The sequence below is a fragment of the Carettochelys insculpta genome, chromosome 25 (genome assembly GCF_033958435.1).
Source record: "Carettochelys insculpta isolate YL-2023 chromosome 25, ASM3395843v1, whole genome shotgun sequence".
Lineage (NCBI taxonomy): Eukaryota > Metazoa > Chordata > Testudines > Carettochelyidae > Carettochelys > Carettochelys insculpta.
Window position 1 is genome coordinate 14,452,622 of NC_134161.1, and position 16,881 is coordinate 14,469,502.

At 44.4% G+C, this 16,881-nt stretch overlaps 2 protein-coding genes across 10 annotated transcripts in view; one reads left to right on the forward strand and one right to left on the reverse strand.

Annotated features, from left to right (window-relative positions):
- KCNJ1 (potassium inwardly rectifying channel subfamily J member 1) overlaps window positions 1-4,200 on the forward strand; it is a 47,685-nt gene extending 43,485 nt beyond the window's left edge. The window contains exons 2-3 of one of the 2 annotated variants that reach the window (XR_012642553.1): window positions 801-1,088; window positions 1,836-4,200. The gene's annotated coding sequence lies outside the window, so the exon portion shown is untranslated. The remainder of the gene's footprint in view (window positions 1-800; window positions 1,089-1,835) is intronic. The other variant, XR_012642554.1, reaches the window with a different exon arrangement.
- Window positions 1-16,881, reverse strand: part of FLI1 (Fli-1 proto-oncogene, ETS transcription factor) — a 116,417-nt gene that overhangs the window by 9,166 nt on the left and 90,370 nt on the right. The window lies entirely within an intron of this gene.

A 16,881-nucleotide genomic window follows, 5' to 3' on the forward strand; every position in this document is an offset into this window, starting at 1 on the left:
CCCCAGAAAATCTAGGTCTCTGCAAGGTAACATACTAGATGACTTGGTAGAGTAGCTGCCATTTTAAAAGTCAACATTTCCCAGCACTTACTACTGCATGGAATATCTGAAATGCCAGTTATTTCCGTTCTCTTAGAAGAAAGAACCCTGCTTAACTCTTAGGGCTTGTCTCCACTACATGGTGAATTGACGCTGCAGCGATCGATCCACCAGTGGTCAATTTATTGTGTCTGCTTAGCCACAACAAATTGATCTCCATGTGCTCTTCCATCAATTCTGCTACTCGACCAGGATGAGAAGAGTAGCTGAAGTCAATGGGAGAACAGGCCCCGCTGACCTTATTACTCAAAAGGCACCATGGTACATATGTTGACTTCAATTATGGCATTTGCTGGAATTTCATAATTTAGATCAATAGGTGTGGGGGGCTAGTGTAGACAAGGCACTGGGGGTGACCATGGCAAGTCTTTTCTGGCTCTCACCCCTACGTATCATGGGCAGCCTTGAGTTATGGGTCCATGTTCCCAGCAGGTGATGCTGATTGACATCAAGTGAAGCTCTGACCCATGAATGATTTGGAAGCTGCAGGAAACCTTTCAAAGATATTGAGGGGCACTCAAAGTGTGTAGCAAAGCATTGTACTAGAGCAAGGGGGCAAAACAATGACAAGATTTCCCAACAAGCAACTGTGGTGGGTAAACATGGGCTTGTAGCAATGGTGTGTCATCAGAATGTAGGGTTCTAGATCCCTCGTTTTTCATTGCTGTTGCTAACCCATTCACAATCTATGTTTCCTCTAGCCCATCTTCTCACTCTTGTCCTGCAGACACTGGACAGAAAAACCACTCCATGGCCAGGCTCAGAGGCAATGAAGAGAGTAACCATTAGGTTATTCAATGTGAACCAAGCCAGGGCTTTAAACCAAAAAGGCTTCCAAAGTCTCCTCATGGACGTCAAAGAAACCATAAAAAGCAAGGTTCACACGTAACATTAAATATGATGCTCATCTTCAACCAAATGCAACTCAGCAAATGAACGTCTGCCTCCAAATGCCTTCCATGACCCCTTGAATGATTACGAGCCAGAAGGTAACTCTGGTCTTGCCTGTTCTCGCGGTTTGGGGCTGGAGGAATGAAAGGGGACCAGAGCAAATCTCCTTGTGGAAAAATTCCTGTGAACTCACCCAGTCCATCTGGCTCAGTAAAGAAGCTTCAGGTTTTTTAAATTAGCAATTGGCATGATAAGAAAAACAGAAAGTGGGAGCATGGGGGGCTGGGAAGTCGGAGAGAAAAGGGGGGAAAGGAGCTAATTTAACTTGCCCATTTTTATTTGTCTTGTAGTGTTGTTTGTAATAGAAACTACAGTCCCTGCTGCAAATAGGTCAGACTGTAAACCAGCCCACTGTGCATTAAGAATCTGACAAGACATCTCTCAAAGATGGAGGCCAGGCTGGGTTTCTTGTTCTTCAAGCAGTGGTGCTGGGGACTGGTTCCCAGGGTCCTTTTGCCAAGGGAACCTTTTTTCCAGGCTAAGAGCCATCAGTATAAACAAGCCAGGCTGCTGTATATATGCCCATTTAGCTTTCCCCCTGACTGAAACCAGTGGTGGCAATTGCACCCTTGTGCTGTCTGCATGAGGGGCTTGCACCAGTGTCTTTAGGGTTGTGGTGGAAGTCAGAGCACAATAGACAAGGCTTAAATTGTACCCATTCTCCTTGTAACTGAGTGGTTTCTTCTTCCTCTTCCTCAGCAGTCAGCAAACAATTTTCTTTTGATAATACTTGGCAGGTACATAAAGCTCTGTAAACCTGGACAGGATTATCTTTCTTTTTCCAGATTGGGAAACTGAGGCATGGAGCCATGCTGTGACTTGCACATAGTTACACACTGCCAGAGGTGGGACCACAGTACAGTTGGCTTTTAATCTGGAGCGGTACCTACTCTATCACATCGTCCTTTTTCCCTCTGCTTGACAATGTTAGGGAGCGTCCAGATGGTTCAAGTGTGGCCCATTCTCTGGAGAGCAGAAGCACATAAAGACTGTAATCATTCATCTTTTTAACTCTGAGCTTTGGCATCACTTGTCAACAAGCTAAGTATGGGACCCTCATTATAACTGCAACAAGAAGATGGCAGAGTGCCTGCCATGGTAGGCCCAGCTCCAGTTAAAGAAGAAATGGAGACATTCCTGAGATGAATCCAGAGAGATTTTAACTTTTCTGGTTCAACTTCTCACCTGTAGACTGTGAGCAAAAGCATCAGTTCTAGGTTGTGCTAAGGGCCAAAAGCAGAACCTCTCCAATGCACACAACATGACTGGCTGACTACAGATGATGGGAGTCAGTGATCCAACACAACAAAAAAGGAAAAGAAAACAATAGAACAGTTTGCATCTAAAGATCCCAGGCACTTCTTAAAAGCAATCAGGGTGATTAATCCCATTGCACAGATGAGGAAACTGAGGCACAGAGCAGCACTGTGACTTGCCCATGATCACCTCAAGCCAAAGGGTAACTCACGCCTCCTGCTCGCCACTCCTGTGCTTCAACAGCAAACCAGTGCTCACTGCTGTGATCCAAAATACTGGATCAAGACACAGAGGGCCAGATTCTTAGCAGGTATAAATCAGTGTAGCTGCACTGATTTCAGCTGAATGAGGCTGATTGACATCTACTCAGGATCTGGTTGCAGACTGAGGATTGCACAAAATGATGCAGAGGTCATTAACCATTTTAAAGCTTCTTGGGAGGGTTTCTTGTGTCAAGCAGATGACTCAGGAGTTCAAGAATGGTGTTGGGAGTTAAACAGTGGTCAGAAAACCCAGTTAAGTTTTCCCCTCTCTTCTCATGTGTGACTGTGGGTAAGTTACTTAGGATATGTATTCACTACGCGGAAGATCAACCCGGTCAGGGTTGCTCTTCGGGTTTCGGTTTTGCACGCCTAGTAGGGATGCATGAAATAGAACTATGTGGGTTTGACAGTCAACCCCTGTACTGCTTGACATCGGGAGGAGTAAGGGAGGTTGATGGGGTAAGTTGATTGCAGATAAGTTGATTCTAGCTGCAGAATTGCTGAATTTCATGTCTACAATCGACTTTAAAGTCTAGTGTCGATCAGGCCATAGTCTTTGTCTCAGTTACCCAGATTCAAACTGGGGATAATGATACTTTTCTACCTCTTGGCAAGGGATTGTGAGGGTTAGTATGGGTTGAACCTCTCTAATCCAGCACCCTTGGGACATGATCATTGCCAGATGAGGGAATTTGCCAGATGATGGGAGGTCAATGATTTCTAGCACATTACCAATACTTCCACTGCTTATTGGCTCCTTTAGGGGTAAATGACAGCTAAATAACAGCATAGAAGACTGAGAGCCAGGACTATCGGCTGTAAACCAGCTTGATGAGACCATGGGAAACTTGGCCACACCCATGACAAGTGGTCATCCCGTTAACTAAACTCATGCCAGGTTATAGAGTTTGCTGGACAAGAGAGTTCCACATTAGAGAGGTTCAACCTGTATATCATAGGCCCTTCCGTACTCTAGGGAAAGGGGTTACATTTAATAGATAGTTCCTCCATTGTTCAGCACAACCATGAGAGGGGTTAGGCACAACAGCCAGTCACGAAGGATATGCAGTGGAAAATAGCTCACTCGTGCTCTTTACTCAAGCAGTACAAGTTTCCACCTCTCTAAAAAACAAAACAATCAAATCTGCCAAAATCATCTTTTTTACACAAAAAGTTGTGCAATGTGAACCAACCACAGCAGCCTGGCCAGCTTCTAGCCTCAGACTCTAAAGCTGAACGTGTTTAAAAAAAAAACAGAAAAGGCAGAGCCAGGGAACCCATCCAGAGACGTGAGTTTCTGCAAAAACAATATTGTTCCCAGAACCTGACGCCCAGTGGCTTGAAGAGATTCTACCGAACTCTGGCCAGACAGTTAGTTATGCAGAGTCGTTATCTGTCGTAAAGTGGTTTGATTTTAACATTCAAACGTTCCCAGTTATGGAGTTTCATTTGAAAATAAGAGGCCAGGTACTCTTCTGGTGTAAATCAGCAATTGACTTCAGCTAAACTAGGCCAGTTTACGCCAGCTGAAGTAAATTACACCCGTCTGTTTTAGACGTAAAAGGCCGCTTTGAACAAGGGCCCTGTGACAAACGTGTATTCAATACAAAATGGAATTAAAGAGCACAAAATAAATCATAGATGTTTTCAAGAAATGTCATTCTCCAGCTGTCTGGTTTATATCCAGAAATTCCCCAGAATGAATGCAGACTCTATTGGGGCAAGGTACAGGATATTAATAACACTTTGCACTTTCACAGCACCTTTCAACTGAGGATCTAACAGCTTTGCAAATGTTCATGCTTGCAACATGCCTGGGAATGAGGTGAGGTATCATTAGTGTCATTTTATGTATTCACTTGTTATGTATTCATCTCACCAGGTGCCATTAGATGAGTGGGGTAAACTGAGGCACCAGACGATGAAACATACCCAAAATCAGACAGTGCTAGAACAAGTTGGTTCACAGCCTGCTCTAATCTTTCACTCCAAATCCTGCTCCATGGGCCTCCTCCAGACTGTAGTGGAAACCAATACTCTTCTCTGGACAGAATTTCTGATTCCCTGTTGAGTTACTACAGGTGTGACGACCAAGGATTTCAATGGAGCCACGCTCAGGTAAATCTGAAATAACACAATGGTGAATCAAGCCCTTAACGCCTGCAATAAGCAGTAGAAAGACCGAGCTCATCCACCTCAAGAAGGCCAGAATCAGGCTGTAAGTCTGCTGCCCTGCTGTAGCAGGCAGGAGAGGTCTGGTACCGGTTTCTAGAATGATAGCGCAATTGCAGCAGGACCTTGTACGCACCTCCTCTGATCTTTCTCCCCACTCCTACCTCAGATCTTCAGGTCCTGCACAAGCTGCAGTCAACCACAGACTTCCAGCTGGCCTCACTGGTGCAAGGCCATGACCCTAGTGCCCAACAGTTGGGTTACGCTGTGCAGGGCTCCTGGCTGTGGGAGAGTGGTTCACAGAAGCGCCTTTCCCTCCCCAAGTTCTCTAGAAAAAAAAAATCCCTAATCATATTCTCCCAGCCCCTTTCCTAGACTCCCACCAGTCACTGGGGCCTGCCAGCCACCTCAGAGAGTGTGGCATCAGAAAACCCCTGTTCAGGATATTATAGAGTGGAGAGTAAATCCTCCAGAAAAAAAAAAAGAGCTTTCAAAAGAAAAAGCTGATGTTTTTCAAATCTGAAAGGCTGCGAGTGTGGTGAGGGGCCGGCATTCCCGCTGAACAATGGGGCTCACAGTCCCTTAGCTTCTGCAGCCGCTCTGTGAGTGCTGACAGCTCCTCCATCCCTGCTGCCTCCTGAGAAGCTTATTCCATCAAACCAGAGTCAGGCAAGCGGACTTGCAAGCCGCCCTCACAAAATGCTCTGCAGGAAGCACAGGCAGCGGGCCTCTTTCAACAAGACCTTTTGATTTGGCCACTCACAGTGCTGGTTGGGTCCATCACATGTGCTGGCTGATGGTAACGATCTCGTCTTTCCTGGGCTCTGTCCCGTCAGCTGTATCCCAGAGGGATGGAGGTCAGGTCTGAAAGGGATTTCGGTGCCTACAGATGCAGATAGGTGTGTGTGTGTGCAGGGGGAAGTGTCCCAGAGAATCTGGGTGCTTAATTCCCAGTGAAACCAACAGGAGACAGGTGCCAAGAGAGGTGCACTGGAACATATCTGTGAGTTTTCTTAGGCACCAGCAGCACCGCATTCTGGGGTAGTACTGACACCGCAGAGGCAAGCACCACTCCACAGTCCATGACTCCACACCTGTGGCAGGACCTCCCAGCCTAGCACAGCCCAACTGCTCATAGGAATGCCTGTCAGGAAGCTGCTGTTGTGAAATGATGGGTGCGAACTGGGACCCTCTTATGGCAAACTAGTTGGCAGTGTCAGGGCTGGCTTAACGTATGGATCACTCTGGTGCTCAAGCAGTTCAGGGTCCTAGGCCTTCATCATATTATTTAATGCGGTGACATCCAGACACCTAGTCCCATTCCCAATCCGCCTCCCTTCCTACCTGTCCCTTGCTATGCACAGAGCATGTAATGGAGATTCCAGAACAGACTTGGCGTTTCCCACCATCTTGCACTCATGAGTCTGATCCAGTGGTGTTTGTGGGCCTTTCTGTGAGGATTGAAGGTGCTCAGAACCTCTCAGGAGGCACTGAGCACCTTGCAGGAGCAGGATCCTTTCCACAATCTTGCTGTTTACTTCCAGCACAGCCATGCTGAGTCTCTGGAATCATGGCAGATGAAGTTAAATGGCAGAACCACGCCACTTTGATTGCTGGCAGCAGATAGTCACTGAAACTGGTCTCCTTTCCACTCAGCGTGTTGCCAAGGAATCATCAATCAGCTCTAAGCACCACAGCACCACTTGGGTCAGAGCCAGGACTAGAGCACAAGTCTTCTGGGTCTTAGCTCATTGGCCTAGCCACTAGACCATACTGCATCCATTACCAGTACTTCCTGTTGATGGGCTGTGGCTTAGTCTATCCTATTTATACAGCTATTGAGAAGCAAATCCTCCCTCTTACACAGCACAGGGCAAGGAAAATATTCCCATTTTACAGCTGGAGCAACTGAGGCACTTAAGGCACGAGGAATCCAGCAGGAATCAGCACAGGCCACAATGGGGTGGACCTTGTACATCTACCCTCCAAAAGGATCCTGGAGAACCCATGCCTGGCCTGTACCCAGCCTTACAACGCCCCACCACTACCATAACTGGTTATGAACTCTGCCAAAACATTGCACACCTCTAAGGCTGCATGCCACTTGCCACACAAAACCTGTGTTGCCATCTCCAGGGGTTAAAGCAGCACCATACTCAGCTCCCTTTCGACTCACATGCTTAGAGCATGCTTGTGGAGGAGGGCGTGGATAGCTTCTTGTCTGCAGTTGAGGTTTCCCCCATGGAATCACAACATTCCCTTTGATCCACTCTACTAGTACTTGAGAGGAATCCAGCCCTTAGCAGAAATGTACACATACCTGCCTCCTCACCTTCTCACCATCCCAGTACCAGTGCAAGAGCCTTCTCCTCCTCAAAGCCCAGTATGTCAACCACCCTTTGTGTGTCATTCCAGCTCATTTGCAATCTCTGCTGAAAACATGCCATTGGTCCTCACCTACTCCCCTTTACCCTGTCCCTTTGCTACTCTGCAGCTGAATTAAAAGGAGCCAGGTATTCAGCAGAGTTCAGCATGCGCAGTGCATGAGGATTCATGACTTCATTTGCAAATCTGGCTCTTGCCAATCATGTCCTTCATTTCTATAATGCTTATAATTTTCCAACTGTATTGTTATGCATTACTTAATAGTGTTAAATTTTCCAATAACTAATTGCTGCACCATGAATTTCTGTCCCTAAACACCTGGATGCCTTACATTTAAACATTTCACAAACCGTACCATACAATGGCCTTATTGTCATCATCATCAACAGTAGTAATAAATACCTAGTGTATGTGCTATGCCAAATACACATCCTCTGTTACTACTCCTCCCAGGACAACTCAGAACTTCATTGTGGCAACGGGAACAGAACTAAAAGTTCCCTGCTTCACAAACACAGCCGCTTACTCTCTGTTCTAAAGGAGAATCAGCAAGCAATATAGGGCTCAGGCACACAGCTGAGTTATTCTGATTCTAACCAGTAGGGGCAGCTCACCACAAACTAATTCTATAACCTGTCTATTCTAGGTACTTGTGTGACCCCATTGTCATACTTTCTGAACAACTGACTATGCTAATTATTATTTAAATAAATAAATAAATAATGCTATTTGTTATGCTATTTATCCTCACAGCAACCCCTGTAAGTGATGAGCAACTTAGGCTAGTGGGTGTCCCACAAGCTTGTTGTAACCAACGCAGTCGCCTGGGATAGGGTAGTTTTGTTAACTGAGCTTGTGTACCTAGAATTTGTGGGGTGTGCTGACTGAACCATAGCAGCATTTTGAGTAAGTGCAGAGCAAGTGCCCAGCTCTCATAGGAAATGTGCACAATCAGTGTGCACCTCACTTCACATGGCCTTGCTTTACGTGTGTGTCACTTTAGTAATACTAGTGGGGAAAAAAAAAACCTATGTGGATGGAAACCAGAGGAATCTGGCAACCCGGCACATGGGTAACAGTAAACAAATGTCTCACTGGTCACATATAGAGCCCTAAAGGGCCAAATGTGGCCTATGGGCCACAGGTTGGTCACCACTGCCAAAAGTACTAGTATCCCCATTGCACATAAGGGAAACTGAGACACAGAGGAACTTGCTCAATGACACACAGGGTGAAGATCTGCTGAATCCAAGGCTACCACCCCAGCCTCTCTGCTTAGCCTCTCAGTATAACGAGGAGAATGGGTGAGGCTAGCAGGGAGGCAGATAGGGCTCTGCAAACAGGAGTGAGCATTTTGTTGGCTTGATACCTTTCACCTTGGACTCAACTAAGATATCAGTTTCCTTTCACGTAACATGGACAGTTTCCCCCACCTTTGATAATGGCAGTGACCCCAAGCATCTCACCTAATAGGCACTTGGAGAAACTTTTTTCCTTCCCCCTCCTTCCTTCTGTCCTATCGACCTGATTCATCAGTTTTAAACTCATTTTTCCTATCTTTCTTTTAAATTTTCTTCATCCCAGTTATCACGATTCTCCAGATCTGAAGAAGTGGGTCTGTCCCACAAAAGCTCATCACCTAATAAATCATACTTAGTCTTTAAGGTGCTACAGGACTGCTTTTTTGCATTGTTTTGGTTAGTGTTCACAACATGGACCCAACTCCAGATGTAGTTCTGGATTCAAACATTGTAGCTGAAGCCCTCTTCCAGTTCCTGGAACCGGACAGAACCAGGAAACGGGAGGTACCTGGAATTGAAATGCAGTTCAGTACCTTTAACAAGGTTCTGTTCAGGTTCTAGCACTGAGCAATGTTTGGAGGCAGTTCTCATTTCTTGTGAAGTGGGTCTCTCCTTTGTATTCATCTCCAAGCTCCTCCCTTGCACGAACTGATGCCGCTGCATGATGTGTAACCGAACCCTCAAGCTTGGAGTTTGCTCCTTTCCTCAGAGCACTGGCCTGCCTGCAGGAATCGGAATTGCTCCATGTTTTTTCGGGGCCATAGGCGACAGCCCCCCATTGTGAGAGCTCGCCTAGGAAAACATCCCAGAGCCTTACAGCAGTGGAACTTGGTGATTCCTGTCTGGGTTTGCCGCCACCCGGCATGGAGCTTAGGATGACACATTACCAAGAAAAGGAGCGAGCCCTGAGAAATGTTTTGCTTGTTGCTTGGCCATCGGCCAAGGAGCCCCAGTGCACAGAGCAGACTGGAAGCCAAAATATCTATCAAGAAAATCTCTCCCAGACTCAGGTTTGAATGTAATTGAAAATCTGTCTTTGTAAGTTTGTGTGTACACACAAGACATATACATGTGTGAACCCCCTTCCCTCCGAATGCACATCTAGCTCAGGCCTGCGTTCACATCCCCACACTTTTACAGGTCTATGCACAGATACAAACAGTAGAAACCAGACACACTCCCCCAAACAGACACAGTCACAAACACAATGAAACACACAGACAACCACAATCATTTATTCAGCAAAGGTGTGCACAAGCACCTTCACAGAGGAAGGACACACCCATATAAAAGAAAAGGGAAACAGGACACAAACAACCAAACATACACACGTGTGGCAGCTGCTGTTTTCCCAATATTGTCTATTGCCTCACTATCATGAAACAGATTTACTCTGGTCTTAGGAAACAGCTTATGTGAGTCCAAGAGCTTTCGAGAGTGTGACCACATCCCAACAAATGAATAGCCCTCCCCCCGCCACATAAATACGTAACAACACTAGAAACAGTGCACCCAAGGCAAAAAAAAAAACAAAAAAAAACTCCTTTTGTGGGGAGAAGAGGAAGGATAATGATTACTTAGAAAGTGCTCCAGACAAGCTGTCAGGTTGAATTCACAGAACTGGAGTCTAGCTTTGGGACAGCGCTGGCTTAGAGCAATCCCCTGTGAGTTGGGTTTCCTGCCTGCTACGGTTTACAGACAACGATTCTTTGTTTCAAGTATTTTTGGTGAAAAAAACCACACGGCTGCCTACGAAGAGGGTCAGGGAGAAAGGAGACAAAACACTAACTGTGGAATTTCAAAGGAAAACAATTTTTTTAAAAAAAGAAAAGAAACCAAGAGAGCGAGCTACTGTCTGTCCTGGAATCCTAAAACCCCATTTGGTCACAGAGTCATCATCATCATCATCATAAGGACAAGCTTGTGTGCAGGCACACACACACACGAACACCCACTACCAACAATAAAAGTGAAAAATAAAAACACAGAACAAAAAACCCAGCCAGCAAACCTTTTCCTGGAAAGGAACTGAAAACTGAATTCTTCAGTAGAACAAATTGAATCAATAAAATTATCACATTCAGAGACAATTAAAAGGGGACAGTGTTATGGCTACACATTCTCTGACAAGGATAAAGGTCAAGTGGCCCCAAACCCTTCCATAAAAAGAAAGGTTGTAACCAAGAATTTCTCCCCTCCCACCCCCACAAAAAAAATCCTTTAGTGACTTGATGTAGCTAACATTTTTCAACTTTTCTTAGTCAAAAAATGGCTGTTTATGAACACAAAACACTAGCAAATAATTTTCAGGTTTTTTTAATTTAGCTATTTTTTTTGAAAACTGAAGTGTCACCAGTCTTTTTTTTTCCTTTTATTCCTCTTTATCCTGCTTTCTGGCTGCAAAGCTGAGGGAACACCCTCCTGAAATTTAGAAAAACTTGACACCATGAATGCTCAGTTAGTAAACTCCTTACATTTTTTCCAAAATCAATTTCTTTCAAGAGATTTAAAAATGAAAATGTTTTCAGACTGTTTCTACATTTTAGGGATTTTCAGTTTCCTGATTTCTGTCCAGCCCAAGCTGTTACCTCATGGTGCAAAATGGTGCAACCATGCCAACATCACCTATTCATGCCCCCGTCCGAGCAACCACGCATGCCAGGCAAGCAAACACATGCTCACACAAGCACACAACCCTCTGCTCCATACGAACACCAAGATGTACATAACTCAGGCAGACACGTTGGCCCTACTTTTCAAAACTCAGGGCCTCAAACTGAGCTCCTAAATCCATATTCAGGCACTTAACTAGAAGCTATTTAGGATCCTTTGTAATTCCAGTTAATGTCTTCTCTACTTTCCCACTAACCTTCTTCAGTGGCAGGCAGCTGGGAAGTAGGATTGCACATGGTGCAAAAAATATAATACCTCATTTTTCTGGGAGGAAAAGAAGTGTAATGGTTACGTGGGTTAAGAAGCCTTACATTAGATTTGCAAATGTTGGCTCTGATTATGATTTGATTATATCGCAGTAGGTTGAGGATAAGCATAGAAGGGAGGAAGAATGGAGCTGGCATAGGACAGACTGTGAAGGAGACAAGGAAAGAGCTCCAGCTTTTTAACACACGCATGCACATGCACACACACATGCATACACACACACTGTACCTCCCATCTTACCTGCAAATGTACAAACAGGCCCCTCTTGCCCAAACCGTCACATCCATAGCTCTCTCCACAAGCAAACTAAGGAGCCATTGATGGAGGAGGGGGCACAATTTAAATGTTCTGCTGATGTGCAGCAGGGTTTGGGGTAAGGCATATAAACCCCAGCAGAAATCGGAGGGACATGTGCTCCCACATACCCTCCCTGCATTGCCTTCTACTCCAAAAACCCCCTCCTTACCTCCGACAACAAACATGAACACACACTGGTGAGGGACACAACTGCTCGTGTGCACACATAATCACACTTGGATGTCGCACATTGACACAGAGTGCTTCTCCATGTTTGGTGAAAAGGGCTTAATCCTGGCAGGGGCTGAGCACTCTGTCCCAATGCAGCACAGCTCTTAGGCTCATGTGTATAATTACGCACAGCCCCACTGGCCTCAAGGGGAACATGTACATGCTTAATATTAAGCACCACATTTAAAGTGCTTGGCTGGGTTGGGGCCAGAGTGCTAGGCACTTTGTAGGGCTGAGCCCTGAGGAATTAAATCATACTTACATATGCATAAATTTTGTATTTCCCAGCAGAACCCTGTGTGGATGGTGCAGTGTTGTAAGGAGTTAGTTAGTGAGCTACCAAGCCATTTAGTGTCTCCGTGCATGTGTGTTAATGCACTCTCAGATTCTTCCCTTGTGTCTGCTGCCTACGTTATCCTAACCAGCACTCCAGACAGACAAGTCATGGAAAATGAAACAGACTTTCCCTCCAGTGAAAAAACACTAGATGGGCCCAAATCATTCCATTTAACAAGGAAAGCAACCTCATTTCATTTACTAGAAAATTGTTCTGCAGCCAAAAAAGCCTGATGATTCTCATTACAGCAATTTCTTTCTCAAAGGCAGCTGAAGACAATTTGTACCAGTGATGCTAAATACTGCACAGTTGAGAGTTTACAAGGTTCAGGAGCAAAGAAACTCAATATTCAGAGTCTTTTAGTTCCTAAGGGCATGTCTACACTGCATCTGTGGGCATCCCAGTGCACATATGCTAGCTCTGTTAGAGTTAGTGAGCTAAAAATAGCAGTGGTCCAGGCTAGCCACAGGAATGTACCCCCAGAGGGTTAGTCAGATGGGTACTCAGGTGGCTGTCCCCAGTTGCTGCAGAGCCAGAAGTTTCTACTTACACTGGGAATCAGAATCATACAATCCTAGGGCTGGAACAACATAAGAACGGCCATACTGGGTCAGACCAAAGGTCCATCTAGCCCAGTATTCTGTCTGCCGACAGTAGCCAATGCCAGGTGCCCCAGAGGAGGTGAACTGAAGACAATGATAAAGTGATTTGTCTCCTGCCAGCCATCTCCTGCCTTCGACAAAAGGCTAGGGGCACCATACCTTGCCCCTTGCTAATAGCCATCTATGGACCTAACCTCCAAATATTTATCAAGCTCTTTTTTAAACTCTGTTAGAGTCCTGGCCTTCACAGAGTCCTCTGGTAAGGAGTTCCACAGGTTGACTGTGCGCTGTGTAAAGAAAAACTTTCTTTTATTAGCTTTGAACCTGCTACTCATTAATTTCATTTGGTGTCCTCTAGTTCTTATATTATGGGAATAAGTAGGTAATTTTTCTGTATTCACTTTCTCCACGCCATTCATGATTTTATATACCTCTATCATATCGCCCCTGAGTCTCCTCTTTTCTGACTGAAAAGTCCTGGTCTCTCGAGCCTCTCCTCATATGGGACCTGTTCCAAATCCTTAATCATTTTAGTTGCCCTTTTCTGAACCTTTTCTAACGCCAATATATCTTTTTTGAGGTGAGGAGACCACATTTGCATGCAGTACTCAAGATGTGGGTGTGCCATAGTTTTATATAGGGGAAGTAAGATATTTTTCGTCTTATTTTCTATCCTTTTTTTAATTATTCCTAACATCCTATTTGCTTTACTGACTGCCGCTGCACACTGTGTGGATGTTTTCAGAGAACTATCTACTATAATTCCAAGATCCCTTTCCTGATCTGTTGCATCTAAATTTGCCCCCATCATATTTTATGTATAATTGGGGTTATTTTTCCCAATGTGCATTACCTTACACTTACCCACATTAAATTTCATTTGCCATTTTGCTGCCCAATCACTCAGTTTGCTGAGATCTTTTTGAAGTTCTTCACGTCTGCTTTGGTTTTGACTATCCTGAACAGTTTGGTGTCATCTGCAAACTTTGCCACCTCACTGCTTACTAACAAACCTCAGGAGGTCCTCAAGTCCAGCCCCCTGACTAAAGCAGGATCAACTCCAACACTCATCCCAGCCAGGACTTTGCTGGCTGAAAATCTATGTTATGGTTTCCTTGTTTATTTAATGAAGTGCATATAGTGACTAGAATTGGCTTTGATGTGGGTCTATTTAAAGTTTGGGTAGTTACTTGGGGTCCATGAATGGTTTGGGGGCTGATTCAGGGTCCGCACTAGTGAAAAGATTGGGACCCGCTGGTCTTGTAATAAGTAGCTCTTAAAAAGGGTGTCCAGACCATCAACAAGACGATGGTTACAGACACATGATACAAGGATTGAATATGCTTTGTATAATATTGTGTTAGACTATGCATCAGATATGTGTTTTGCATTTGCCCTTAAAGAAATAGTTTCTTTTCATTATCCATAACATAAGAAAGGCCAGACTGGGTCTGGCCAAAAGTCCATCTAGCTCAGTACAGGTTGAATTTCTCTAGTTCAGCATCCTTGGGGCCTGACCGGTGCCAAATGAGAGAATTTGCCGAACCCCAGGAGGTCAATATTGTCTAGCAGTATTACCAACACTTTCACTGCTCATTGCGTCTAGGGGTAAATTACAGCTAAATAAGAGCTCAGAACACTGATACCAGGACTGGTGCTGGAAACAAACTTTAAGGGACCTCGGGAAACTTGGCCACACCCATGGTAAGTGGTTGTCCAGCTAACTAAAATCATGCTGGATTTCGGATATTTTTGGACAAGAGAGTGCCAGACCAGAGAGATTCAAACTGTATTACGGCATCTGAGAGTGGCCAATGCCAGCTGCTCCAGAAGGAACAAACAGACCAGGGGATCCTCACGTTATTCCTCCCTTCTTGCTCATTCCCAGCTTCTGACAAACAGAGGCAAGGGACACCATCCCTGTCCATCGTGGCTAATAGCCAGTGATGGACCTATTCACTATGAATTCATGTAGTTCCTTTTTGAACCCTTTTATGGTCTTGGCCTTCACAATAGCCTCTGACAAGAGGACTGGGCACTATATGAAGTGTTTCCTTTTGTTTGTTTTAATCCTGCTACCAAGTCCTTTCAGCTGGTGACCCCTAAGTTCTTGTGTTACAGGAAGGAATAAATATATGTTTATTTTCTCCACACAAGTCATGATTTTATAGACCTTTATCATAACCCTCCCACCCTGAAAAGTCCCAGTTTTATTAATCTCTCCTCATATGGCTGTCATTCCAGACCCCTAATCATTTTGTCGCCCTTTTCTGAACATTTTCCAATGCCCATATATCTTTTACTTTTGCGATGCGGCCACCATATCTGCACATGGTATTCAAGATGTGGGCATACCATGGATTCATATAGAAGCAAACAGGTATCCTCTGTTTTATTCTCATCACTTTCTTAATGATCCCCAACATTCTGTTGCCTTCTGACTGAAGCTCCTCAATGAGCTTTCAGAGAACTATCCAAAATGACCCCAAGCTCTCTCTCTCAAGTGGTAGCAACTAATTCAGTCACCATCATTTTATTTGTATAGTTGGGATTATATTTTCCAATATGCACTACTTTGCGTTTATCTACAGTGAATTTCACCTGCCATTTTGTTGCTCACTCACCTAGTTTTGTGAGAGTCCATGTGGACTCCTTGAGAGTACAAAAGGAAATAGACAGTAGGGTTGACGTGGGAAGCTAAGAGGGTCTTATCTATCTCTGACTTTTATGATCCTATTACAGACACAGGGTGGTCCCCTAAAGTCAGCATCGGACTGGGAGATCCGTAACCTTAGCTCTATTCCAGGTTCTGCATTATCCTGTTGTGTGTGTGTGTATTGTTTCATATCTATCAGTACTTCTTTTTCCCCTTTTTGCTCTCACCCTTTGTCTATCTTGTCAACTGGAGTCTCTTACTACGGGTCTGTAGAGCACCTAGAACAATAGGGCCCTGATATTAATTGGGGTCTGTAGGTGGTACTGGAATAAAAACATTTATAATAATGATTGAAGGAAAGGAAGTAAAGACAGACAGAAAGTAGTGGTAGATGTGTCCGCATGAGGCTGTTACCCCCTGAAAACCAGTCCAGCCTTCAGGCTTTATCATACCATCCTAGCTCTCGAACAAATAAATATATTCTTAATTTAATAATCACAAAGAAATAACATTAAGGCCACAACTGCCCCTGGTTCAAGGTTCTTTAAAAATGCTTTTACAGAGAACTAAGGCCCATCAAAATTCTTTTGCGATGATGATTATTTATTACTTAAATTCAGTGGGAAGAAAGCCAAATACTTGTTCCGCTACAAAGTCTCTATCCAGATCACTGTGGCCCTATGTTGCAAAGTGAAAGTGATTCGAAGAAGTAACTCAGAAAACACATGAGCAGTTTAAACAGTACAGCACTAATTACATTTTTAAAAAACTCTTTCATCTTCAATCACTTGAGATGTTAAACAGAGAAGGAAAAATGCATTGTCATTGAAAATGGATGATTTTTAACCTGAGCATTTCCCTGCCAAAGGAAGAGTCAAACTGAACTAAAAGGAAACAAGAGAAGCTTTAAAAGGAAACAAGAGAAGCTTTGTGTTTAAGAATCAGCCTGAAGTGTAGGTGACTTCAGTACAGTCCTCCTCTCTGCCACAGATTTCTTGTGTGACCTTGGAGCAATCACTTAACCTCTTGGTGACTCAGATGCCCATCTGTAAATGCAGATGATGATAATTCCCAGGGTCTTGCCTTCTCTGTTTAGACTGCAGGTTCATTGGGACAGGAACTGTTTCAAATTATAAGACAGCACAGCACCTATGCAATGGGTCCAAAACTCAGCTAAGGCCTCTCGGTGCAGCAGTAATACAATAATAAAAGTAGTGTCAGATATTGTCCCTGCTAATATCTATGGCAGTGACACCATGGTTGCCTACTGAAATAAGAATATTTTATCTTCCTTGGTACTCCCTGAAAGTCCCACACAAATAACAGGGGAAACTGACTATTGTGAAACTAACAATCCTAAAAGCTCCATCAAATTGGGGGAGGGAAAAAT